The sequence below is a fragment of the Ranitomeya variabilis genome, chromosome 3 (assembly GCF_051348905.1).
Source record: "Ranitomeya variabilis isolate aRanVar5 chromosome 3, aRanVar5.hap1, whole genome shotgun sequence".
NCBI classification, from domain to species: domain Eukaryota; kingdom Metazoa; phylum Chordata; class Amphibia; order Anura; family Dendrobatidae; genus Ranitomeya; species Ranitomeya variabilis.
The window spans coordinates 419356939-419384649 of NC_135234.1; the positions used below are offsets into that span (position 1 = coordinate 419356939).

At 42.1% G+C, this 27711-nt stretch overlaps 1 protein-coding gene across 1 annotated transcript in view; it reads right to left on the bottom strand.

Annotated features, from left to right (window-relative positions):
- The window catches only part of DOC2B (double C2 domain beta), a 1351069-nt gene that overhangs the window by 135598 nt on the left and 1187760 nt on the right, over nucleotides 1-27711 (bottom strand). The gene's annotated exons all lie outside the window — the stretch shown is intronic.

Sequence of the window (27711 nt, forward strand, 5' to 3'; positions counted from 1 at the left end):
ATATTGTTATTTTTTATTTTTGTTTTATTGCAGGAGATGATGGATTCAGTGGAATTAGTTGTTTGTTATTTTTAAATAACAATTAAAAGTGTTTTGTTTTATTTCAAATAAAAGACTTTATTTTGGCTGTCTCTTTAATTACCATATAACTATATGAATAGTAATGGATGGGTGTCAATGGTGACATCAACCCCACAAATACGAACCCCACTTGCCACCGCTACAGGGCAAGTGCTACAGAACATGCACATATAATAGATGCACCTTTTCTGACCCTGGCCGGCTGCGGGCTGCAATTTTTAGGCTGGGGTGGGCAATATGAAACCTGAAGCTGACAGCTGAGGGTTGCAGCCCCCAGCTGTGAGTTTTGCCTAGCTGGTTATCAAAAATACAGGGAAACCCAAGCCGATTTATTTTTTAAATTATTTATTTACAGCTAAGGCACCGGCTGATGAATTACCCCCATCAGACACTCCTGCTCTCATTGTTATTAGCGGCAGCAGGCATCGACTGATGGGAGCAGTAGTCCTATCAGCTGACACCAGTGACCGGAGGTAAACTTTGTGCCTCTGATCATAGCTGTGTGCTCATGCTGACCAGCGGTGATGATTTTACCGCCGATCACGAGCAGTGTTTGCTGTGCTGTCATGCATATGACAGTGTGACAAACATCCAGTGTTCTGGGGGCTGAACCTGGACAGTAAGGGTATGCGATAAAAAAGGATGAGTGCAATACAATAAAAAATCGATTACACTCGGACCAATGTTTTTCAATGAGTTACATCTCATCTGCGATTTTTTTCTGAGCTCAAATCGGACTGAGAACAAAATTGCAACATGCTGCGATTTGCAGCGTATCTCTTACAAGGCTCGCCAATGCGTCAATGAATGTGAGAAAAAAGCACACAGCTCTCGCACCATGCGAGTACTGTCCGTTTTTACGCACCGGTGTCCTTTGAAAAGCCAGTAATTCATGTGCTGCATACAGTAAAATCACACTGACGGGTTAGAATAGAATAGAATAGAACTATAGACATAGAATACATATATATTTACACTGCTCAAAAAAATAAAGGGAACACTTAAACAACAGAATCTAACTCCAAGTAAATCAAACTTCTGTGAAATCAAACTGTCCACTTAGGAAGCAACACTGATTGACAATCAATTTCACATGCTGTTGTGCAAATGGAATAGACAACAGATGGAAATTATTGGCAATTATCAAGACACCCTCAATAAAGGAGTGGTTCTGCAGGTGGGGACCCACCCACAATGCATCACTTGCTGTGCCCCAACCCCTATTCATCATTATTTGCACTCCCCCACCTCAATACTTCATAATTCACTATCCCCTGTCCCACACCCTCAATGCATCATCATTTTCTCCCCGCACACCCATTTATTTAATTTGATTAAAATAAAAAGTTTTTCATACTTACCATCATACGATCCCTTGCAGGCGCAGCTCCACTTCTGTTATTATGGCGAGTGGCGTACTTACATGCCGACATGTACGTGATGACGTCATTGCATAGGCGCCGTCACCAGCATGTCACAAAAAAGGCGGAGGGAACTGAACTGGAGCTGTTCTGTTTTGACAGCTGTGTAGCTGCAGGAAAGCTTCCTGGGCAAAGATGTGTGCTGCCGATGTGTCGGTGCAAAATACTTTATTATACCCCGGGCCCGGTGAGCAGAAGAATAAGAGAGGGGCCTGGACCAAGTCTGGGCCCACCTCTTTGTTTTTGCTCACTGAGCCCCTTAAACTAGTAAGGGTAGTTATACTCTGATGGGGGTCCTGCTTTTATGCAAGGGGGCAAACTGATAAAAACAGAACAAACAGAGGAAAAGTATAATAGAAACATGTCATCACTTCTGTATTTATCACCCACTAATGGTTTTGGCTTACAAATACTGATGTAAAATACTGCCCCAATTCTGGACATGTGAACATGGCCAATAGTGCATACCCTATATAGCTGCTAGATTTCTATAGACAGGATGTACTATGAGGTCTGGTAGAACGTGAACAAACAGTATATTAAAATTACATAAAATGTGAATGATGCAACCACCTTTTATAAGGTAGAACCAATAACATCTGGTGATGATGCTACACACAGAATGTAAGCAACAAATACTGCACTAATCTGCACAGAAATATTTATCTTTCTTCATAAATAAGTAGCACTTTCCTTACAACTCTTTGGGGAGACTTAATAATTACAAAGTATCATCTGTATGTTGGAATCAAAAAATATGCAAACTGGCAAATCAAATTGCATACATGTGATCACCAGATTTACATATCTTAATGAGATCATTTTTATTGTTGGCAGTAAATGAATAAATAACTTTCACAACAAGAAGGAAATGTGCACACGCGGCGGATTCCATTGCGGAATTTTCCGCAGCGGATTTGAGAAATCCGCAGTGAAAAACCGCTGCGGTTTTTTACGGCGGATTTATCACGGTTTCTTTTGCGGTTTCCTCTGCGGATTTTCACCTGCAGTTTTCTATTGGAGCAGGTGTAAACCCGCAGCGGAATCCGCACAAAGAATTGACATGCTGCGGAAAATAAACCGCTGCGTTTCCGCGCGTTTTTTTCCGCAGCATGTGCACAGCGTTTTTTGTTTCCCATAGGTTTACATTGTACTGTAAACTCATGGGAAACTGCTGCGGATCCGCAGCTGCGGAAACGCTGCAGATCCGCAGCAAAATCCGCAGCGTGTGCACATACCCGAACGGGATTTGTAATATGTAAGCAACCAAAAGCAAGAATAAAATAAATAAATCAGGTTTTTATTTTTTGTTGGTGCTTCCTGAGAATGACTTTCTGATATATTTATTTTCTAGAATGGAGCATGAGGTGAACACAAGGTTAATTGCAACCTGTAGCGACAGAATATTTGTGGTTAGGAAGTTAATTACTACTTCTTGTCAGTAAATGAATCTCTAATGGGCACTAACACACCTAAGTCATTGGCTACAAGCTACTATTTCTCTACAACGTCCAAGTATAAAGCTCTGTATGCCATATTACTAGCAATGCATTTTCATTACATTTCACTTAGGCTTCATCCATCGAGTCTCATACTTGTTCTATGCTTTTTATATGGATAGAACATGTACCCATAATAGGTATGAGGTCCGCAAAAAATCATGGCAAAGGCCATTTCTGATCCAATTCATTGATCAAAATTACTCATACAAGTCTATGGGTCTGTGAAAATCACAGGCAACACACAGATGGTATCCGCGTGCAATCTGCGTGCTGTCTGGGAATAACACTGTAATGTATAGGAGAAGATTTGCAATTTATTTTTTCAATGGTGAAAAACACTAATGGTGAAAAATAACACATTGACCAAACACTGATGAAACTCGGATCCAAAACACTGACGAACAATGGTCCGTGTTTTTACATAGGAGAAAAATCACTGATGTAAATGAGGCCTCAGGGACCACCAAAGTTCACAATTTGAACCATAAATACAGAATACATAAAATGTTTGTTTTGGAGAAGTATTAGTAATTCATGCGTCATGAATGGTGCAAGAACATAATTTTCAAGGCAGATTTTCACACTCGCATAGGTTTATGTGACAGAAGGATACACTTAATACACAAGACGTTTTGAATTATTTTTTAAATCACATTTCTTTTTTGTCTTGTGTTATTTCTTGATGTTTTGTTTCAATTCTTGAAACTGTCGCACACAAGTCATACATTTTGCCCATAACCAAAAATGCTCTTTAGTTTTGTTTTTAACCCGTTCCTGATGGGGCTATTTTCTCTTTGTTAGTTTTAGTTTTTTCTTCTCCTTCTTCCAAGAGCCATATCTTTTTTTATTTTTCTGCCCATATAACCGTGTGAGGGCTTTGTTTTTTGCCGAAGGAGTTGTACTTTTGAATGACCCCATTCATTTTATCATGAGATGTACTGAAAAACAGGAAAACAATTCCAAATGCTTTGAAATTGTAAAAAAAGTGCATTTCCACAACTGTTTTTTTGTTCTTTTATTTACCATGTTCACTATATGGTAAAACTGACTATGCAGATACCAAACATGTATAGTTTTTTTTTATTTAAGTGGTGAAAAAAAAGTGAAAATTTGCAAAAAAAAATGTTTTGCTTGTGTCGCCCTTTTCCGAGGCCCATAATGTTTTCATTTTTCGGGATATGGGGCTGTGTGAGGGCTTATTTTTTGCTTCCTAAGATGATGTTTTTAATGATACCATTTTGGGGTAGATAAGATGTTTTGATTGCCTCTTATTGCACTCTATTGCAATATTGCGGCAGCCCCCAAAAATTTAATTCTGGCATTTCAGTTTTTTTCTCATTGCGACGTTTACCGATCTGATTAATTTATTGTATGTTTTGATAGATTGGACTTTTACTGCTTACTAGAAAAAAAAACCTTTCTAAAATGTAACTTTTATTAAGTATAAATTAAACTCAACCAGTCTAAATTTGCACTAAGTGAAGGTGCAAAAGTGCTTAGAACATGAAAGCAAAAATTAATAATATATAAAAGGGCTAAGTAAAGCCTTGGGGCAAAGGAGATAATACAATTTATCCCACTAGGCTACCCATATTGCCAGTATGGCATTATTCTGGTTATTGCACATCTTTGCTTGAAAAATTATACACCATGCAAAGATTAGCCCACATAGCACTGGTGCCTCAGAAAAAACCTAATCCTACAGAAACCAGGGCAGCTGATGAATAACTAATTCCCTAAAATAATATGTCAAAATAATGATACTCTATCATGCTCCAAGCAGAAAGAACGTTATCATTTCCCAATCTTACTCAGCCGATGTGCAGAAATGAGTGATCTGGCCCTAGGTACATCCATGTCTAAACATCTACCTAGCTGCGGAGGTTGGCACCCTAAGATTGCGAGAATTGGCGCCCTCGCTAGTACGTCGACTCTCCTTCCGCTCCTATTTCACCCTATAAGACGTATAGTCAGAAACAGAGAGCCAGTTGGCCTGTATCCACAGTTTTTATAAACGTAAATATAGGAGAAATCACATAGTAAGAATAAATATAAAAAAGAAAAAATATCTGTAAGAAAAGGAGATAGTTCAGACAGCTACATTCATAAGCCAATCATGACATATAATGGAAGTGAACATCAATATGTACAAATAGCCACTGGTATAGAATAGGAATGATAACTTATTAGTCTGCTGATGTCTCAGTCCTATAAACGCACCACCAAAATCTCCAAGTATGTAATGATAGGCATGGGACCTGCCAATAAAATGGTGCTAACAGGACAATTGTCTCTCACAAATGATTTAATCAAAGATATTCTCTGATGGGAATGGTACACAACTCACAGGGGTACCACAATATAACTTTAGAAAAAAATGTCATCACAGATAGTATTGTAGGGACAATAAGGGTATGTGCACACGTTCAGGATTTCTTGCAGAAATTTCCTGAAGAAAACCGGAAATTTTCTGCAAGAAATCCGCATTTTTTTTTTTGCGTTTTTTTTGCGTTTTTTTCCCGTTTTTTTCGCGTTTTTTTAGCATTCTGCAAGCGTAATTAGCTTGCAGAATGCTAAAGTTTTCCAAGCGATCTGTAGCATCGCTTGGAAAACTGACTGACAGGTTGGTCACACTTGTCAAACATAGCGTTTGACAAGTGTGACCAACTTTTTACTATAGATGCAGCTTATGCAGCATCTATAGTAAAAGATAGAATGTTTAAAAATAATAAAAAAAATAAAAAAATGCTTATACTCACCCAGACATCTCCTCACCGGCGTCCGGCTCCTCTTCCTATAGCTGGTCTGTGCGCACAGGACCTTCCGTGACGTCACGGTCACGTGAGCGGTCACATGACCGCTCACGACCAATCACAGGACAGTGACGTCATCGGCAGGTCTTTCGCCGCACACCAGCTACAGGAACCGAAGCGACAGCGTGCAGTGGAGGCGGGAAGACATCGAGGGTGAGTATAGGACTGTTTTTTATTTTAATTCTTATTTTTTTGACCACTTATATGGTGCCCAGTGCGTGGAGGAGAGTCTCCTCTCCTCCACCCTGGGTACCAACCGCACATAATCTGCTTACTTCCCGCATGGTGTGCACAGCCCCGTGCGGGAAGTAAGCAGATCAATGGACTCCTAGGTGTGCGGAATCCCCTGCAATTCCGCATTTTAATGAACATGTTGCTTTTTTTTCCGCGATGCGATTTTTTCGCGGAAAAAAAGGCTACATTTGCACAAAAAATGCGGAATACACTTAAAATAATAGGAGGCATATGTAAGCGTTTTTTTCGCGTTTTTATCACGTTTTTATAGCGAAAAAACGCGAAAAAAACGCGAAAAATACTGAACGTGTGCACATGGCCTAAGTCCTTAAGCTACACTGTACTTATCTGTCTGATTGTGGTACTTCACACAGGCGATTAGATACCATGATGGTCTGAAATCTCAGATAAGGTTGTCAGGCTCTCAACACGTTTCCCCCACAGACGGGTTCATCAGGAGAGATTGATATGAAACGACATGGCAGCGGAGAGTTGTCCATAAGATGAGGCTGCAGATTGGACCTTTATGAATACAGCGATATCAATATGTGTATTTTTTAATTATTTTATTTTTATTTTCTTTATGGGAAATGAAACTGCATTGCCTGATCGCTTGTGCTATGTACATAGAAAATCCCAATCTAATATGAACACCAGCCACGGGCTGGCATTCATAATAACAGGCACGGGGGTCATAAGGAGACTCACGGCTATCATGACAAACCATCTATGCCCCGCAACCACGTCAATGGGCATGTGGGATGATGCGATCCCCTGCTGGTGCATGTTTGAATGCCGTTATCAGAGATTGACAGCGGGATTTAATAGGTTAACAGCTGGAAGCGGAGCTCACTAGTGGCTGTTAAAGGCACATGATGGCTGAATAATTCACATGCCAGGAAAAACATGGGCTTGGTGTGCGAGCCTGCATTAAAATCAAGCAGCCGACCTATGATACAGCAGTATGTCATATGTTGGTAAGGGGTCAAGCTTTTTTGACTTTTTAATGCAAAAAGTCACTTTCCACTAAAATGATGCAAAATTTTAGAAAAAATTCAGATAACCTTTAAATCACTCTGGGAAGGGGATGGTTGGTGGAGGTGTACATTTGCTGGAGTACAAATGCAGAATTTTTTTTTTTAAGTCACAATTGATAAATCAACTGAAAACATCTGGAAACCCTAAACCTTACCCACAATAACAAATATGAAAAAAACAAACAAACAAACAGGCAAACACATATAAACTAGACTTTAAAAGGCACAAATTAAAGAAAGAGTAGGAGAAAGATGAAAAACGTGAAAAACACCAAAACTAGACAAAAAAGAAAAAATAAGTCATGAATGGGTCCCAAAATGCTAACATGTTACAGAAGGTAGATAAATTAATTTTCATTCTGTCATTGTATTTCCTTGAAGGATTCTTTCCCATAGTTTCTTACTCTTTTCCCAGTGATATCAGAATATAACTAAGATTTGTACCAGCCTGGTAAACAGTGATCAGCTGATGTCAGAGTTTCTGTCCTGAATAAAATTATGTAGCTAAATATTTCATTTTTCATAGTCTACTGGAACACAGGAAACAATACAGTTATGCCCTGGGCCTATTTTAATAAAATTAAAATTTCATGTCACTAAAGTTTTCCTTTATGCATTACATATCTAGAATGATACTTAAATATAAAATACTATATATAATATATAAATAACATTATTATGGAGAAAACTCACATATATTTCTTCCATGCTAAATATTCATTGTGTCAACAAGACACAGCTAATAATGCTTCCATAGAGATGAAAATTGTATTCAACACTGAAAGTGAAGTTAATTTTAGCCTGAGATCCACTCTTGCCTCCAGCCGTTCTCCATTACTTATGAAGACAAATCTAGGTACACAGATAAACATACATTTTTTTTTTAGAAGCAAATAAAAGGATACAGTGCCCTTCTCAACAGTTACACAGCTTTGGAATCCTGAGAGTATGTCTCTATTAATGACAAAGCTGTCAATGTGACAGTCTCATTTATGTGAAATTGGCACTTTGACCTGTAGAGCACCCTTTCATTACACTCTACTTTTAGCTTCTCTGGAGAAGAAAATTACCACAATGCCACAGTAAAAAGTATTTTAGACATTCCTTATTTCCTCTGTTTTTATTCAAATGAAATAGATGACTCTGGTGTAGGGTTAATTCCGGTTTCAATTTGATTTATTTGAAAGATATTTAAATGCATATAATTGTTAAAGTCACATACCAAAAATGACATTGTCTAAGCAGTAATCAATTTTGCATTAGCTGGGGTGCAGAGTCAATAGAAAGAATAGCATATCTACCGGGGTGACACAGGGTGATATGCTACCTTTAACTGTATTGATGTGCACAGCGCACTGATATGGAGCGCCCCCACTGCCGCAGGGCCGAGGGGCACCCGGTACCGGGCCTCTGTGTCTCAGTTCTGGGGTTGTCACGGTGGCTAGGCCCGGTCCGTGACCCTGCTGAGGGGCGTCCAGTGAAAGTTGAGAATGAGATGATGTGGTGTGGTGTAGGTCGCGGTAAATAACGAGGACACCAGGTTGCAGTCTCTTTACCTCTTTACTGAAGGCTTCAGGATCCTCAGTCCAGTACTCCCGGACTGGGAAGAAAACAACAATACATGTCAGCAAAAAGACATACAATTTTTGAAATGCAACAATAAGTAAATTTGAACAGAGCTTCCCTTTATGGGAGGTGAGGACACTTGAACGTTACAAACATGGTTAAATATTTTAAATGACATACTATAAATAACTTCTCTTACCCAACCGGGTATTCTACTTAGGGCAATTTCTGAACAATAATTTAACATTGCCTTTAAGGACATATACGCTGAATCCACTAAAGACCTTCTTATAAAACACTATAAGGCTAATCAACTTTTCTTCATTTTCCACCTTTACATCTGCAGGACCGCCTGTCTATCTGCCCCAGGCCTACTGCCTCTCGCTCTGTTGCAGGACCGCCCCATTCCTCATCCGGGCCTACTGCCTTTCTGCTACTATACACAGTATAGAACTTATCAACCTTCTCTCAGTTTAGGATCGCTGAGCCATCTCTGTACGGCTCCTAGGAGGACTCACCGACTAACCCCGTACGGGTTCACTTCCTGTCCTCATTCTCTAACACATTATTAAACATTTCTTACAATTAACTAGCTAACTACATATAACTTTGACATGTAAGCATTATTCGACTTTAAGTGCTATTGGTGAACGTCTCCTTTAATAGGGGACCAAGGCTCTCGGAGGTAGTGCAACTTCTCAAGCTGCAAGTTCGTATACAGCAAGGACTCCGGTGCTTTCCAAGAACAGTTTCTTCGCAAAGAGTCCTTTTCTTTGTAAAACCAGTAGAGGGCACCTTTAAGAAGGTGCGAACTATTTACAATAAGTTTGTAATCATGCAGTGTTCATGATCCAGCAGTTCTTTATAACATGGGGGAACAAGGAGCAAAAAGGAAAATAAAAGCAAAAATAAAAAAAGCAATATGGATCCCGGGTAAACAAAGGGATCCCTTTAAGAATAACCCTAGTCGGGTTTAAAGCAGCAAAAAGCAGGGAAACAAACAGTTAACTATTTACATGTTCAGGTTTCCGAGGTTTAGTTGGACGGCTTCCAGGGCTGCACCTGGCACTTAACCCTTCTTGGCCTGGGAAAAGTGAGGTCCAGGGTTACACCCAGTGCTGGACAAACGCCGTTAATCCGTCTTTCATGTACGGTTAAGTCATGCGCAGCGATGGAGGTCTGCGCAGCTTGGGTTTAGGCATTTGCTACAGCAGAGGTAGCGGCTGCTACAAGATCAGTCACTGGAACGGGGTCAGCAGCTGTGGCGCTAGCAGTCGCTGGGGTGGTGTTGGTCATCAGGGCAGGGTCGTTCTTCATACCTGCTTCAGGTGCGGTCCCTCCGGTGCTGGTCTGCTCTGCCTCCGCTGGGGTCTGGAACGCTGGTTGCAGGGCCTTGTGCCGCGACGTTGTCATCTCTGCTCGCAGCATCTCGCTTTCCGGCAGGGCCTGGCTTTCTGGCTTTGGAGCGCTGGAACTTCCTTCTTGCTCCGGACCAGACGAGGCTGCCGACAGACGTCTGGCGAGGCTCCCGATGATGGTCTTCTTCTACCCGGCCTCAGTGCTCAGCTGCGTCTGCATGAGTTGGTGGATCAGCTCGTCCGCTCCGGTCTGCAGGAGGTCAGCGTCAACTGTGGAGGTCTGGCTGCGGTGCCTCTCCGGGTAGCTGGGGGAGTCCTCGGCTCTGACCCCACGCTCTGGCTCCGGGCGGCTGGCCATGGCGTCCTCCATGTGGCTGACTTCTTCCTCCTCGTCCTTTTCCCACTCTCTCCTTCGTGGGCGGTTTTGTTTTCTCTGTCTCCGCCCTCCATTCAGGATCAGGAGGCGGATCTCGGCTGCTGACGGCTGCAATGGCGGCGGTTTTGGCGGGAACTTTTAGCAGCAATTGTCAATACACAGTCTTTGCAATAAGTCACAGTCCAAGCACAATAAATCACAGTTCCAAGGCACACATGACCTGATCCTGTTCGTGACGCCAAATTGGAGCGCCCCCACTGCCGCAGGGCCGAGGGGCACCCGGTACCGGGCCTCTGTGTCTCAGTTCTGGGGTTGTCACGGTGGCTAGGCCCGGTCCATGACCCTGCTGAGGGGCGTCCAGTGAAAGTTGAGAATGAGATGATGTTGTGGTGTGGTGTAGGTCACGGTAAATAATGAGGACACCAGGTTGCAGTCTCTTTACCTCTTTAATGAAGGCTTCAGGATCCTCAGTCCGGAATACGGTTAACCAGGCTACCTGAGTCCGGCCGGTCTGATGGCACCTCCAGAGTTCCCTTTGCAGGTGGAAATCTGTGCCTACCTTCTAGCGCTTGTGTGTTGTAGTCCTTCCCTGCTGTGCTTATGGGATAGTCCTCACAACTGTTGTGTCTGTTTCTGAAGTTTCCTCACAACTCGATTATGATGTTTTTCTTCGTCCCCCCCAGATGATATGGCTAGGACGCACCCGTATGACGGGTAGGCTCGGAGGTCTTCCGGGACCCTAGAGTTGCCCCTCTCCAAATGTTGCCCCCTGTGTCTGCTTAGGTGATTTTGGGTGAGACAGCCCGCCTAGAACTGACTATCCTGCCGTAGGTTTGAAGTAAGGCCTGGAGCTCAATACTTCCTCTGCGTTTCCAGCCACCGGCTGTGCGCCTCAGTAGGATGTTGCCTCGTCTTACAGCACGACTCCTACTGGTGTTTTTCCTTGTTGCGTTGATCTCGTTTCTCACTCAGCACAATAAACCTTGCTTCTTGTCCTTTCTTGGGGTACCGCCGCAATGAAGTGCAGGCGCGGTCCCGTAACGTTCTTTCTATTCGCTAGGCCTCTGTCAGGATCCCACCCCTGACAGGGACCCCCCTGAATCTTCCCCTGCAACACCCTCTGCCACAGGATGTTGCCTGGTTCCAACCCAGTCAGCTTCTGTCTAACTTCCTATCTAACCCCCAGTTTTACAGATTGTGAGGAGTGGCCTAATACATAGCACCCTTAGCTCCCCCTGGAGGCCAGACTGTGAAGTGTATTGGTGTCTGTGATACCTGGTCAGGTGAACTCTTTCAGTGCCATCAGACGTACCATAGCCCCCCTTAGCGGCGGAGCATCAGTACTGCAACGACCAGGACTCTGGGGCGCTGCAGATACAGTTAAGCTCTGCTGTAGAGCAGAGAGACACCATTCTGGCCTGGTGACGGGACTCTGACTTCCTGGACATGTGCTGACGCCTTGGCCATGGCATCATCCTGCCATGGCCGAGAGCAGTAATGCAGAATTATCAACGCATTGGTCCGATGGACTCGTTGGGATCCTAGATTAGGTGGGTACATGAAGTTTTTTTATTTTATTTTAAATTTTCGGTGTGACTGTGGGGGCATCATACAATGGTAAGGGGGGGCGGACAGCCATTTTCAGGTCTCTCCAGAGATGCTCGATTGGGTTTAGGTCAGGGCTTTGGCTGGGCCATTCAAAAATGGTCACAGAGTTGTTCTGAAGCCACTCTTGTTATTTTAGCTGTGTGCTTAGGGTCATTGTCTTGTTGGAAGGTGAACCTTTGGCCAAGACTGAGGTCCAGAGCACTCTGGAAGAGGTTTTCATCCAGGACATCTCTGTACTTGGTTGCATTCATGTTTCCTTCAATGACAATCAGTCGTCCTGTCCCTGCAGCTGAAAAACATCTCCATAGCATGGTGCTGCCACCACCATGTTTCACTGTTGGGATTGTATTGGGCAGGTGATGAGCAGTGCCTGGTTTTCTCCACACATACCACTTAGAATTATCACCAAAAAGGTCTATCTTTGTCTGATCAGACAAGAGAATCTTATTTTTCATAGTCTGGGAGTCCTTCATGAGTTTTTTTTAGCAAACTCTATGCGAGCTTTCATGTCTTGCACTGAGGAGAGGCTTCCGCCATGCCACTCTGCCAAAAAGGCCTAACTGGTGGAGGGCTGCAGTGATAGTTGAATTTGTGGAACTTACTCCCATCTCCCTACTGCATCTCTGGAGCTCAACCACAGTGATCTTGGGGTTCTTCTTTACCTCTCTCACCAAGGCTCTTCTCTCACGATTGCTCTGTTTGGCTGGACCGCCTGGTCTAGGAAGACGTCTGGTGGTCTCAATTTTCTTCCATTTAAGGATTATGGAGGCCACTCTGCCCTTAGGAACCTTGAGTTCTGCAGAAATTCTGTTGTAACCTTGCCCAGATCTGTGCCTTGCCACAATTCTGTCTCTGAGCTCCTTCTCCAGTTCTTTTGACCTCATGATTTTAATTTGGTCTGACATGCACCATGAGCCGTGAGGTCTTATATAGACAGGTGTGTGCCTTTTTTGAGAAAAAACCCAAATAATGGATATGTAGATAAAAATTAACTTCTATTACAGCTAATTAAAAGACGAAAGACAAACAACAAACATCGTGCACATGTAACCGTGCTTACTGAGTCCACTCTGCGATAAAGTTCTCTAGATTTCGTGCCTGCCTGCCAGCGGAGGTTGGCATCCTAAACAGATATACGAGTGATTGCAGCCCTGTTCCTTGATGGCTGACCCTGAGTGTCCTGAATATACCTGTTCTGGTGAGTCAAGCATTCAGCAGGCTCTCCAAGTGCATGGGACAGGGACAACAGGGTGCTTAAACAAAGGTAGGATATAAACAAACAGGTAGCAGAGAGATATGCAGAGCCGAGTGAACTGATCAACACCAATAGATTGAAAAATGAATAAAAGATAATACTTTTGTAAATACCCCACTAAGCTGTTCCCTGCTAAATTGCTAAATCAAATCCTACCTTTGGAATGCCCGCTCTGTCTGCAACAAGCTCCACGTGATCCACGATCTCTTTACTTCCCTCAACCTTTCCTTCCTGGTCCTCACTGAGACCTGGCTGACGCCCAATGACACGTCCTCCCCTGCTGCCCTGAGTTATGGTGGCCTCCAATTTACCCACACTCTTTGCTCTGGCAACAGACAAGGCGGAGGAGTGGGTTTCCTTCTTTCTAAAAACTGCTCCTTCAACCCTATCCAACCCCCACCCTCCCTTATCCTCCCTTCTTTCGAGGTTCATTCTGTCCATATCTACTATCCCTCTAATCTCCAAATGGCTATCATATACCAACCACCAGGCTCAGCCACTGCCTTCATTGACCAATTCCCCGCCTGGCTTCTTCACTTTCTCTCTGCTGACATCCCAACCATCATCATAGGTGTCTTTAATATCCCTACTAACACCGGCCAGCCGGCAGCCTCCAAACTCCTGTCCCTTACATCATCTTTTGTACTTACTCAGTGGTCCTTCACAGCCACCCACACAGACGGACATACACTAGACCTCATCTTCACCCACCTCTGTTCCCTATCTAATCTCACACCCTCTCTCTTCCCCCTATTTGACCACCATCTACTCACCTTCTCATCCTTGTTCTCCTCACCCGCCTACCATGTCCAGTCACTAGCACATCCTCGCAGAAAACTTTCACACCTAGACATTCACAGACTCTCAGACTCTCTTCTTTCTCTGTCCTCTATATCTTCACTCCATGACATGGACAGCGCCACCGCAGGCTCGGGGGTTAAATGCTTTTTGAATTTTTCAGAAGTATTCTGATGGATCTTTTGGATGTTGGTCATGGTAGGTCTTGAAACGTTCTACTATTTTTATATTGCTCAGACTTATTTTATACAATGAACCCTTTCCAAAAGGCTAACTCTTTGAAAAGATCAACCCATATGGAGGCCCGATGTAATACTGGATGTCTGCTTTGAGAAGAAGACTGAAGTATGCTAGCATGAATTAGATTTTAGTACTTTTTTCCATATAGCACAGTATATCGCATGAGGAATGTAATTAATATATGATGTATTATGCATAATTATGGGAGTCAGACAAAAAAGCTTTTAAGTGTCAGATTTCATGAATTGAAAGATTAAAAACTTTGAAGTATAATTATCTACTCTATATCCATGTGTGATACAAGACACCAATAGAAATCTAAAGATTCTTTGTATTCACTTTGCATTCATTCAGCGTGTGATATTAGAGAGGCATGCTGGCTTCATTAACAATCAGAGGAATAGAGCTTTCCGTCAATATTCATTATTATATAAATACAGCAGACATTTAATTTCTGGAAGTGAGACAAGATCTTGTGCAGTTGAAGACATTTTTTCCATAAATAAGTCTAATTTATAAAGCAATAAAATATTTCACAAATCATGGGCTGAAAGCTTTTCTTCACCCTGTCACTAAAAAGTGTCTATCCATGTCTCAAGTCTAGTCACTCTATTTGATGTGCTTCATTTGCCTCCCATTTCCTCCTCCAATGAGACCAGTGCCCTGGTCCTCCTGCATCAAAGATCAGTGGAAAGTGTGAACCATGCCTCCACGGCGCACGTAGAGAAGGTGTGGTTCAGACTAACCACTGCACTTTGTAAGCCACTACATGGACAGATTGGATGCGGGGACACTGAAATGATAGTCTCAGTGGAAGGGACAGCAGGAAGCAACAGATCACACTGTATAGGGTGCCAGGGTGGAGGATGCATTAGTTAAGTGCATCTACAAATCATTTTTCTTATCACTAGTATAATACCTGTTTTGTGTCACATTTTATGTAATATACTGATTACAATATTGACATTAAAATTACTGGAAATTACTCCATAGACGGTAAGCAAACACATAACCATTCCAAATCCTATAAAAGCAGAATTCTGTCAAGTGCATGTGCATTAATTACCTCTAAAAGTATTTCTTTCCAGACTTCTCTCTGTCTTTTAGAAGAACCTTCCTTGCAGTAGGGATGCCACAGCTTCATGCACTGTATATGTGTATGCACAGACCATTTCTCAGTTCTTCAACTTAGCAATCATTGAAGTGAATATGATTTGAGATTCAGTACCCAAGATTGGCCACTGCAAAGGGTGCAAAGCTGTGTTGTCTTGGCTTCATATTCATTTTTCATTCTGACAGTCATATTACCTGTAAACAGCTAATTGGTGGGGGTGCTAGGTATCATACCTCCAACTAAGGATAGAATATCAATATCTAAGACCTAGAAACTCTTTAGGTTACCTTCATATAAGTTACACCTACATGGCTAAATTAGATACTTAAAAGATAAAAAATATATGTCTAATAAATGTAAATATGCAGTACTGGTCCAAAAGTGATAGACCGGTGTGGAAAAAATTCTGCAATGTAAGAATGCTTTAAAAAACAAATAGTTTATTATTATCAATTAGCAAATTACAAAGCGAGTGAACAAAATAGATATTTTCTAGATATACTTGCAGTTCAATAAGACAGTTTCGTGTCACAGAACATACACATGGCAAGACTAAGCACAGCAACAAGGCACTACATCAACGTCTTTCCAAGGCAAAGATTTCAAAGCAGCATATGGAGTTTCATGATGGGTTACCTTGAGAAACATAGATGCAGTCGTTGGCCAAAGAAACTTGTGCAGCAGATTAGTGATGGGAGGGTTCGGCCCAACAATTAAAAAAGTTCGGTCCCAGAACCAGTGCAGCAAACACTGCCTCTGATTAGCAGTAAAATCATTACCGCCAGTAAGAGAGATGCAGTTCCAACTCTGTCAAATGACAGTGTGAACCCGCAGCTGTGAACAGAGGTAAAAAGTTTACCTCCGGTCACTGGGGTGGGCTGATGGGACTACTACTCTATTCAGCCTACACCTCTGGCTGATGAGTATGCATAAGCCAGAAACTGTGTTCTAAATAAATAGTTTATCAAAAAGGTGTGGGTTCACCTGTATTGTTAATAACCAACCAGGCAAAACTGACAGCTGCGGGCTGCAACCCTTAGCCATTAGCATTAGTAAGGCTGGTTATCAAGATTTGCGGGGTCCCCACGCTGTTTTTTTTATTATTTAAATAATTTTAACCCCTTTCCGACATTGGGCACAATAGTACGCCGATGTCAGATTCCCTCCCTTTGATGTGGGCTGCGGCGGTTAGTCCAAATCTTTCCCGTCACATGTCAATTGTTTTGAACAGCTGACATGTGCTTGGAATAGCCGCAGGTGGAATTCTGATCCACCCACAGCTATTAACCCGTTAAATGCCGCTGTCAAACGCTGACAGCGGCATTTAACATGCCCATACGGCAATCATGTTCTGGAAATCTGCCCATCGGTGACCCCCAGTCACAGATAGATTGGCATGACAACCATAGGTCTCCTGAAGACCTCTATGGTTGTCACTGCCGGTTGTCGGCACTCATAGCAAGTGAGGTATTCTGCTACATACAGGCGATCTGATAATCGCCTGTTTGTAGCAGAGCCGATTGGGTTATTGCAACTTCTAGTCTCCCATGGAGAGTATTGAAGCATGCCAAAAGTGAAAAAAGAAATGTTTTTTAAAAATATTAAAAAATAAAATATAAAAGTTCAAATCACCCCCCTTTCAAAATAATAAAATCAAACATACACATATTTGGTATCGCCTCATTCAGAATCGCCCGATCTATCAATAAGAAAAAGGATTAACCTGACTGCTAAGCAGCGTAGCGAGAAAAAAAAGTCAAAACACCAGAATTACTGGTGATAAAAAGATTTTATCTGCGTCAAAATGGTATCATTAAAAACAACAGCTTTGCACACAAAAAATAAGCCCTCACCCAATCCGAGATCACAAAAACTGGAGACGCTACAGGAATCGGAAAATGGTGCAATTTATTATTATTATTTTTTTTAACAAAGTTTGGAATTTTTTTCACCATTTAGATAAAAAAAGAACCTAGACATGTTTGGTGTCTATGAACTCGTAACGACCTAGAGAATCATAAAGCCAGTCAGTTTTAGCATTTAATGAACATAGTGTGATTGCACTTTTTTTTGCAATTTTACCGCAGTTGGTATTTTTTCCCATTTTCCTGTACAAGATATGTTTAAACCAATGTCGTCCAAAAGTACAACTCGTCCTGCAAAAAACAAGCCCTCACATGGCCATGTTGATGGAAAAATAAAAATGTTATGGCTCTGGGAAGAAGGGGAGCAAAAAGTGAAAACGCAAAACAGAAAATACCTCCGGTCATAAAGGGGATAAAAAATGGCATGCAGTCCCCCTCATTTTTGACAACCAGAATAGCTAAAGTTGACAGTAGTGGCTGGTATTCTCCGGCTGGTAAGGGGCCATGGATATTGCCCTCCCTAAAAAAAAGCAGACCACAGCTGCCCCAGAAAAGGTGCACTATTATATGGCAGGCTGCATTGTTGCATGATGCTACCATACAGCATGCCATCCAGCAGAGACCGCTGCTCAGTATCTCCTTGTCAACTCCTATGACCTGACTGACGTCACCGTGAGTGTGAGAAAATTCAGAAAGTTCTCACACTTGCGGTGCCATCAGAAAGGTCCTGGAAGTTCACAGCCAATGAACTCAGTTCAACTTTCTGAAGTCAGCGTGAGAGCCATTGGAAAAGTTGTATAGGGGCTCGCACAGTGAGATAAAGTCTCACGGTATGGTGCTGATCTCACAAAGGTCACTGCAGTTCAGGGGCTCGGCTGAAAACGCAGCCTCAGTGCCTGCGGTAACAATGATGACATCACAGCCAGTCACTGAGGCTGCACTTGCAGCAGCTCAATCCTCAGTGGTTTTCAGCCTGGACAGTCACATTTTGGCACTGTCCAGGTTGAAAACGGTTTATCTCCCAGACATGGATTATGGCATGGGACAGAACGATGTACAGGTGAGGTATATAGTTGATTTTTATATTTGTTTTATTATAGGAGACGAGGGCTTCAGTGGAATCAGTGATGACTTAGGTATGGTTCAAATTAGATTCATTAAAGGAGTCTGTGTCATTCTTTTAATGAAAGGACTTTATTCTGAGTGTGTGTTTATTTACAATATAACTATAGGATTAGTAATGGATAGGCGTCTTATAGATGCCTCTCTATTACAAAGCCGTGGGCATAATGTCACTGGACAATACAAAGGTGACATCAACCCCACAAATATGAACCCCACTTGCCATATACTTACTGCTGCAAGCCTGCCTTTTGGGGTATGTCTCTACCAGCTTTTCACATCTAGAGGCTAAAATGTTTGCCCATTCATCCTTGCATACTAACTCCAGCTCAGTGAGATTGGATGGAGGGGGTCTGGGAAGAGCAAGATTTAAGCCTTGCCACATATTCTCAGTTGGATTTAGGTCTGGACTTTGACTTTGACTGGGCCATTCAAACACATGAATACCATTTGATTTAAACCATTCCATTGTAGCTCTGACAATATGTTTAGGGTCATTGTCCTGCTGGAAGATTAACTTAATCTACAATCTCAAGTCTTTTGCAGCCTCTAACAGGTTTTCTTCCTGGATTGCCCAATATATTGCTCTATCCATTTTCCCATTAACTCTGACCAGCTTTCCTGTTCCTGTTGATGCTCATAGCATGATGCTGCCATCACCATGTGCAGGTATGATTTTGTCCCTAACATCCTTAATGTTAAAATTTACATACCCTTAAAATGATAGACTGTTCATGTCTTTGTCAGTGGGCAAACTTACAAAATCAGCATTGGATCAAATACTTATTTCCCTCACTGTATAACTGAGATTAAATTACGCACAGGTGCACTCTTGCTAAGTTTTGCTAATATATCACATAAAATCCCAACAAAATACTTTTAAGCTTGTGGGTGTAAAGTGAAAAATTGTGGAAAAGTTCACGGGATAGAAATACTTTTTCAAAGCAATGTATGTACAGTACATACAAATCAATAAAAAAATATATACACAACACACTCGTACACATACACACTCACATATATATGTACTGCATAAGTATTTTCTATAGATATATCATAAAAAAATGAGAGCTGAGCTCTAAAAAAAGATTCTCATGACCAGGATCAGACATCCACGTTAGTACTGTGTGGCAGCCAGGTCCTTTGAACTTCCTTAGGCGGCAGAATGATGCCGGGATCCTGGCTATCTCTTTTATTTACAAGACCACAGGGGCCTTGTAAATGCGAGTGGCGCCCAGAATTCCAGCACTCAATTTATTCTGGTTTAGATTTACTCTGGTTATACTTGTATTCTTTCTAGCCTTGAGCAATAAAGCCGTTCAGTTATCACTGTATTTAAAGACTACTACTGGGACCAGTAAAATGTCGCCAATACTTGTCATATCTGTCGCCAATACTTGTCATATTTGTTAGAAGCAGAAGACATCGGAGCAGACGTATTTACATTGAAATCTTTATGAACTGTAACAAAAATCCCAATTGACAGGCACATACATAAACATTGGCGTAGATGATGTCAAGTGGATTTATCCATTTGTGCAAATTAAGTGCGCCTGCATTGCATTACATCCCTTGTTCCATTCTGTGAGTACTTTGCAGTATCTCCCTATGGTATTTTGGTGAGGCAACCTTTGTCTAGATTTAGAAAGGACAAGGCTACTATTTTGCATGTTTCCATTCATTAGGAATGACTCAGCCTCTCCTCAGGGTGACACTGTAGAGCTTCAGTGTCGCTCCTGAGCTCCAATTATCAGAAAATGAAAACAGTGTCGCGGATATTCTTTTAGAAAAATCTGCTTGCTTTAGGACCAATGCCGCGAGCTGCCACCTAAGTTCAATGAATCGTGTAAACACAGTAGAATGTGTAATATCATGGAATCTGGGCTCAGTGCTAAACAATTATGCTGCTCAGCATCGCTGTGTTTGCTTTATTCTTGATCCCCTTTATTGCTGTCACCCTCAGGAAACACTTCAATCAATAGGATTTTGAGGAGTATGGCCTCACAATGATGTCTCTATTGTAGAAAGCAACTCTTCCACAATAATGTATGAATGGCGCCTGACGTTTCCACTGGTACCATGCTGTGCATTTAAAGAGACAGCACTTCACAGCACAGAATCACTTACAAAAAATTGAAATGCAAAGAACATGACTTGTTAGCATTACATGTTATCTTGCTGTGATTCACTGATTCTGATTACATTACAGTTTCAGCAAAAATGGTAATAATTCATTGGATAATGAAAACATAAAAGGTTTTATAATATATACTTTGTATTAATTCCTTAGAGTTTACACAATCTTTTGCTTCTGTTTATTGTCATTCAATAGTCACCTTGATTTTTTTTTATTTTGTTCCAGTAGACAACAATCTGGAATTGTGATGGCACACAGGTGCCTGCTCCATTAGTAGCCAGAGCTCTGACACAGATGTGTCCATCCTTAAAGGGGTAGTTCGAAACTAATATTGATTTTCATCCAAAATGTCTCTCTATTTATGTTATTAATATAACACTTTTTCTAATATGGTTTAATTAAGAGTCCCTACCCATCGCTCTCTGCTTTTTTTAACCTACTTCCGATTTGAGACTCCCAGTGCATGCTAGGATACAGGACATCAGCACAGGGCAGAGGCTGCAGTCGCTGCCACGGCCTCTGTCCCCACCCTTAAAAGAAGTGTCATATATATAAGTGTATATATATAAGCTAGTCCCTGTCATACTGAGCATGCGTCAGTTGTGAATTCTGACATAAGCTTATTACTGTGCAATATTCTTCTCGGTGCACAGTGACATTGCGCTCCCTCGCCAGCTCTAATTAGAACTGACGAGCCGGCAAAAGAGCGCACTGTCAATGCGCATTGTAAGGAGATAACCCAGCAACCAGAGACCAGCCCCACCCCTGAAACAGACATCATTTTTGGGCTATTGTAACACGGTGGAACTGTGACTGGCTGGATCACTCTAGTGCTTGTCAGCAGTAACCTCCATACTGTAAGAGCTATACTAACAAGATGGCGTAGACATCCATAGAAGTCGGCAACCTGTAGGTATTTTATATAACACTAGCTGTACTACCCGGCTTCGCCCGGGTTAATGACTGCTGTTAGCAAAATAGAATGTGTTAACAAAAATTTATTCTGCACACAAAAACCACAAAACAAATAGATAGAAATGTAATTATTAAAAGGCAAAAACTAAGCAAATAGAAGCATTTCACAACATATATTAGCTTTGTTATACTGAGAATGTCTTTGTTGCCTGTATTAACCAATCAGAGCTCAGGTTAATTAACTGTAGCAAAATAGAAGCTGAGCTGTGATTGGTTGCTATTGGCAGCCTGATAAATCCCCAGCCAACAGGAAGCCCTCCCCCCTGGCAGTATATATTAGCTCACACATACACATAATAGACAGGTCATGTGACTGACAGCTGCCGTATTTCCTATATGGTACATTTGTTGCTCTTGTAGTTTGCTTATTAATCAGATTTTTATTTTTGAAGGACAATACCAGACTTGTGTGTGTTTTAGGGCGAGTTTTATGTGTCAAGTTGTGTGTGTTGAGTTGCGTGTGGCGACATGCATGTAGCGACTTTTGTGAGATGAGTTTTGTGTGGCGACATGCGTGTAGCAACATTTTGTGTGTTGAGTTGCATGTGACAGGTTAGTGTAGCAAGTTGTGTGCAGCAAGATTTGTGCATGGCGAGTTTTGCGCGTGGCGAGTTTTATGTGTGGTGCATTTTGAGTATGTGCAAGTTTTGTGTGAGGCAACTTTTGCATGTGGTGCAACTTTTGTACATGTGGCAATTTTTCTGTGTGTGCAAGTTTTGCATGAGGTGAGTTTTCCATGAGGTGAGTTTTGCACGTGTGGCGAGTTTTGCGTGAGCCTAGTTTTGCATATGGCGAGTTTTGCATGTAGCGAGTTTTGAGTGGTGACTTTTGTGTTTCGACTTTTATGTGGCGAGGTTGGTGTGTGTGTGTGGTGAAATGTGTGCTGAGGGTGGTATATGTGTTCAAGCACGTGGTAGTGTGTGGCGCATTTTGTGTTTGTGTTCATATCCCCGTGTGTGGTGAGTATCCCATGTCGGGGCCCCACCTTAGCAACTGTACGGTATATACTCTTTGTCGCCATCGCTCTCATTCTTTAAGTCCTCATTGTTCACATCTGGCAGCTGTCAATTTTCCTCCAACACTTTTCCCTTCACTTTTTCCCCATTATGTAGATAGGAGCAAAATTGTTTGGTGAATTGGAACGCGCGGGGTTAAAATTTCACCTCACAACATAGCCTATGACGCTCTCGGGGTCCAGACGTGTGACTGTGCAAAATTTTGTGGCTGTAGCTGCGACGGTACAGATGCCAATCCCGGACATACACACATACATACATACACACATTCAGCTTTATATATTAGATATACCTGTATGTAATCTCCTGTATATAGTATATACCTGTGTGTCATCTCACCTATATATAGTATATATCTGTGTGTCATCTCCTGTATATAGTATATACCTGTATGTCATCTCCTCCTATACATAGCATATACCTGTGTCATCTCCTCCTGTATATACTATATACCTGTAGGTAATCTGCTCCTGTATATAGTATATACCTGTGTGTCATCTCCTCCTGTATATAGTATATACCTGTATGTCATCTCCTCCTGTATGTAGTATGTACCTGTATGTCATCTCCTCCTCTATATAGTATATACCTGTGTGTCATCTCTCCTGTATATAGTATATATCTGTGTGTCATCTCCTCCTGTATATAGTATATACCTGTGTGTCATCTCCCCTGTAAATAGTATATACCTGTGTGTCATCTCCTGTATATAGTATATAGCTGTATGCCATCTCCTCCTGTATTAGCCCTCGTTCACACGTTATTTGGTCAGTATTTTTACCTCAGTATTTGTAAGCTAAAATGGCAGCCTGATAAATCCCCAGCCAACAGTAAGCCCACCCCCTGGCAGTATATATTAGCTCACACATACACATAATAGACTGGTCATGTGACTGACAGCTGCCGGATTCCTATATGGTACATTTGTTGCTCTTGTAGTTTGTCTGCTTATTAATCAGATTTTTATTTTTGAAGGATACCAGACTTGTGTGTGTTTTAGGGCGAGTTTCGTGTGTCAAGTTGTGTGTGTTGAGTTGCGTGTGGCGACATGCATGTAGGGACTTTTGTGAGATGAGTTTTGTGTGGCGACATGCGTGTAGCAACTTTTTGTGTGTCGAGTTGCATGTGACAGGTTAGTGTAGCAAGTTGTGTGCAGCAAGTTTTGCGCATGGCGAGTTTTGCGCGTGGCGAGTTTTATGTGTGGTGCCTTTTGAGTATGTGCAAGTTTTGTGTGAGGCAACTTTTGCATGTGTTGCAACTTTTGTGCATGTGGCAATTTTTCTGCGTGTGGCAATTTTTCTGCGTGTGCAAGTTTTGCGTGTGGCGAGTTTTGCACGTGTGGCGAGTTTTGCATGTGGAGAGTTTTGCGCGTGGCGAGTTTTGAGCGGCGACTTTTGTGTTTCTACTTTTATGTGGCGAGGTTGGTGTATGTGTGGTGAAATGTGCACTGAGGGTGGTATATGTGTTCGAGCACGTGGTAGTGTGTGGCGCATTTTGTGTGTGTGTTCATATCCCCGTGGTGGTGTGATTATCCCATGTTGGGGCCCCACCTTAGCAACTGTACAGTATATACTCTTTGGTGCCATCGCTGTCATTCTTTAAGTCCCCCTTGTTCACATCTGGCAGCTGTTAATTTGCCTCCAACACTTTTCCTTTCATTTTTTCCCCATTATGTAGATAGGGGCAAAATTGTTTGGTGACTTGGAAAGCGCGGGGTTAAAATTTCACCTCACAATATAGCTTTGACGCTCTCAGGGTCCAGACGTGTGACTGTGCAAAATTTTGTGCCTGTAGCTGCGACGCCTCCAACACTTTTCCTTTCACTTTTTCCCCATTATGTAGATAGGGGCAAAATTGTTTGGTGAATTGGAAAGCGCGGGGTTAAAATTTCACCTCACAACATAGCCTATGACGCTCTTGGGGTCCAGACGTGTGACTGTGCAAAATTTTGTGGCTGTAGCTGCTACGGTTCAGATGCCAATCCCGGACATACATACATACATACATACATACACACACACACACATTCAGCTTTATATATTAGACTAGCTGTACTACCCGGCTTCGCCCGGGTTAATGACTGCTGTTAGCAAAATAGAATGTGTTAACAAAAATTTATTCTGCACACAAAAACCACAAAACAAATAGATAGAAATGTAATTATTAAAAGGCAAAAACTAAGCAAATAGAAGCATTTCACAACATATATTAGCTTTGTTATACTGAGAATGTCTTTGTTGCCTATATTAACCAATCAGAGCTCAGGTTAATTAACTGTAGCAAAATAGAAGCTGAGCTGTGATTGGTTGCTATTGGCAGCCTGATAAATCCCCAGCCAACAGGAAGCCCTCCCCCCTGGCAGTATATATTAGCTCACACATACACATAATAGACAGGTCATGTGACTGACAGCTGCCGTATTTCCTATATGGTACATTTGTTGCTCTTGTAGTTTGCTTATTAATCAGATTTTTATTTTTGAAGGACAATACCAGACTTGTGTGTGTTTTAGGGCGAGTTTTATGTGTCAAGTTGTGTGTGTTGAGTTGCGTGTGGCGACATGCATGTAGCGACTTTTGTGAGATGAGTTTTGTGTGGCGACATGCGTGTAGCAACATTTTGTGTGTTGAGTTGCATGTGACAGGTTAGTGTAGCAAGTTGTGTGCAGCAAGATTTGTGCATGGCGAGTTTTGCGCGTGGCGAGTTTTATGTGTGGTGCATTTTGAGTATGTGCAAGTTTTGTGTGAGGCAACTTTTGCATGTGGTGCAACTTTTGTACATGTGGCAATTTTTCTGTGTGTGCAAGTTTTGCATGAGGTGAGTTTTCCATGAGGTGAGTTTTGCACGTGTGGCGAGTTTTGCGTGAGCCTAGTTTTGCATATGGCGAGTTTTGCATGTAGCGAGTTTTGAGTGGTGACTTTTGTGTTTCGACTTTTATGTGGCGAGGTTGGTGTGTGTGTGTGGTGAAATGTGTGCTGAGGGTGGTATATGTGTTCAAGCACGTGGTAGTGTGTGGCGCATTTTGTGTTTGTGTTCATATCCCCGTGTGTGGTGAGTATCCCATGTCGGGGCCCCACCTTAGCAACTGTACGGTATATACTCTTTGTCGCCATCGCTCTCATTCTTTAAGTCCTCATTGTTCACATCTGGCAGCTGTCAATTTTCCTCCAACACTTTTCCCTTCACTTTTTCCCCATTATGTAGATAGGAGCAAAATTGTTTGGTGAATTGGAACGCGCGGGGTTAAAATTTCACCTCACAACATAGCCTATGACGCTCTCGGGGTCCAGACGTGTGACTGTGCAAAATTTTGTGGCTGTAGCTGCGACGGTACAGATGCCAATCCCGGACATACACACATACATACATACACACATTCAGCTTTATATATTAGATATACCTGTATGTAATCTCCTGTATATAGTATATACCTGTGTGTCATCTCACCTATATATAGTATATATCTGTGTGTCATCTCCTGTATATAGTATATACCTGTATGTCATCTCCTCCTATACATAGCATATACCTGTGTCATCTCCTCCTGTATATACTATATACCTGTAGGTAATCTGCTCCTGTATATAGTATATACCTGTGTGTCATCTCCTCCTGTATATAGTATATACCTGTATGTCATCTCCTCCTGTATGTAGTATGTACCTGTATGTCATCTCCTCCTCTATATAGTATATACCTGTGTGTCATCTCTCCTGTATATAGTCTATATCTGTGTGTCATCTCCTCCTGTATATAGTATATACCTGTGTGTCATCTCCCCTGTAAATAGTATATACCTGTGTGTCATCTCCTGTATATAGTATATAGCTGTATGCCATCTCCTCCTGTATTAGCCCTCGTTCACACGTTATTTGGTCAGTATTTTTACCTCAGTATTTGTAAGCTAAAATGGCAGCCTGATAAATCCCCAGCCAACAGTAAGCCCACCCCCTGGCAGTATATATTAGCTCACACATACACATAATAGACTGGTCATGTGACTGACAGCTGCCGGATTCCTATATGGTACATTTGTTGCTCTTGTAGTTTGTCTGCTTATTAATCAGATTTTTATTTTTGAAGGATACCAGACTTGTGTGTGTTTTAGGGCGAGTTTCGTGTGTCAAGTTGTGTGTGTTGAGTTGCGTGTGGCGACATGCATGTAGGGACTTTTGTGAGATGAGTTTTGTGTGGCGACATGCGTGTAGCAACTTTTTGTGTGTCGAGTTGCATGTGACAGGTTAGTGTAGCAAGTTGTGTGCAGCAAGTTTTGCGCATGGCGAGTTTTGCGCGTGGCGAGTTTTATGTGTGGTGCCTTTTGAGTATGTGCAAGTTTTGTGTGAGGCAACTTTTGCATGTGTTGCAACTTTTGTGCATGTGGCAATTTTTCTGCGTGTGGCAATTTTTCTGCGTGTGCAAGTTTTGCGTGTGGCGAGTTTTGCACGTGTGGCGAGTTTTGCATGTGGAGAGTTTTGCGCGTGGCGAGTTTTGAGCGGCGACTTTTGTGTTTCTACTTTTATGTGGCGAGGTTGGTGTATGTGTGGTGAAATGTGCACTGAGGGTGGTATATGTGTTCGAGCACGTGGTAGTGTGTGGCGCATTTTGTGTGTGTGTTCATATCCCCGTGGTGGTGTGATTATCCCATGTTGGGGCCCCACCTTAGCAACTGTACAGTATATACTCTTTGGTGCCATCGCTGTCATTCTTTAAGTCCCCCTTGTTCACATCTGGCAGCTGTTAATTTGCCTCCAACACTTTTCCTTTCATTTTTTCCCCATTATGTAGATAGGGGCAAAATTGTTTGGTGACTTGGAAAGCGCGGGGTTAAAATTTCACCTCACAATATAGCTTTGACGCTCTCAGGGTCCAGACGTGTGACTGTGCAAAATTTTGTGCCTGTAGCTGCGACGCCTCCAACACTTTTCCTTTCACTTTTTCCCCATTATGTAGATAGGGGCAAAATTGTTTGGTGAATTGGAAAGCGCGGGGTTAAAATTTCACCTCACAACATAGCCTATGACGCTCTCGGGGTCCAGACGTGTGACTGTGCAAAATTTTGTGGCTGTAGCTGCTACGGTTCAGATGCCAATCCCGGACATACATACATACATACATACATACACACACACACACATTCAGCTTTATATATTAGATTATTGATGTCTATTCATAGGTAAATTCAGAATGGTACTT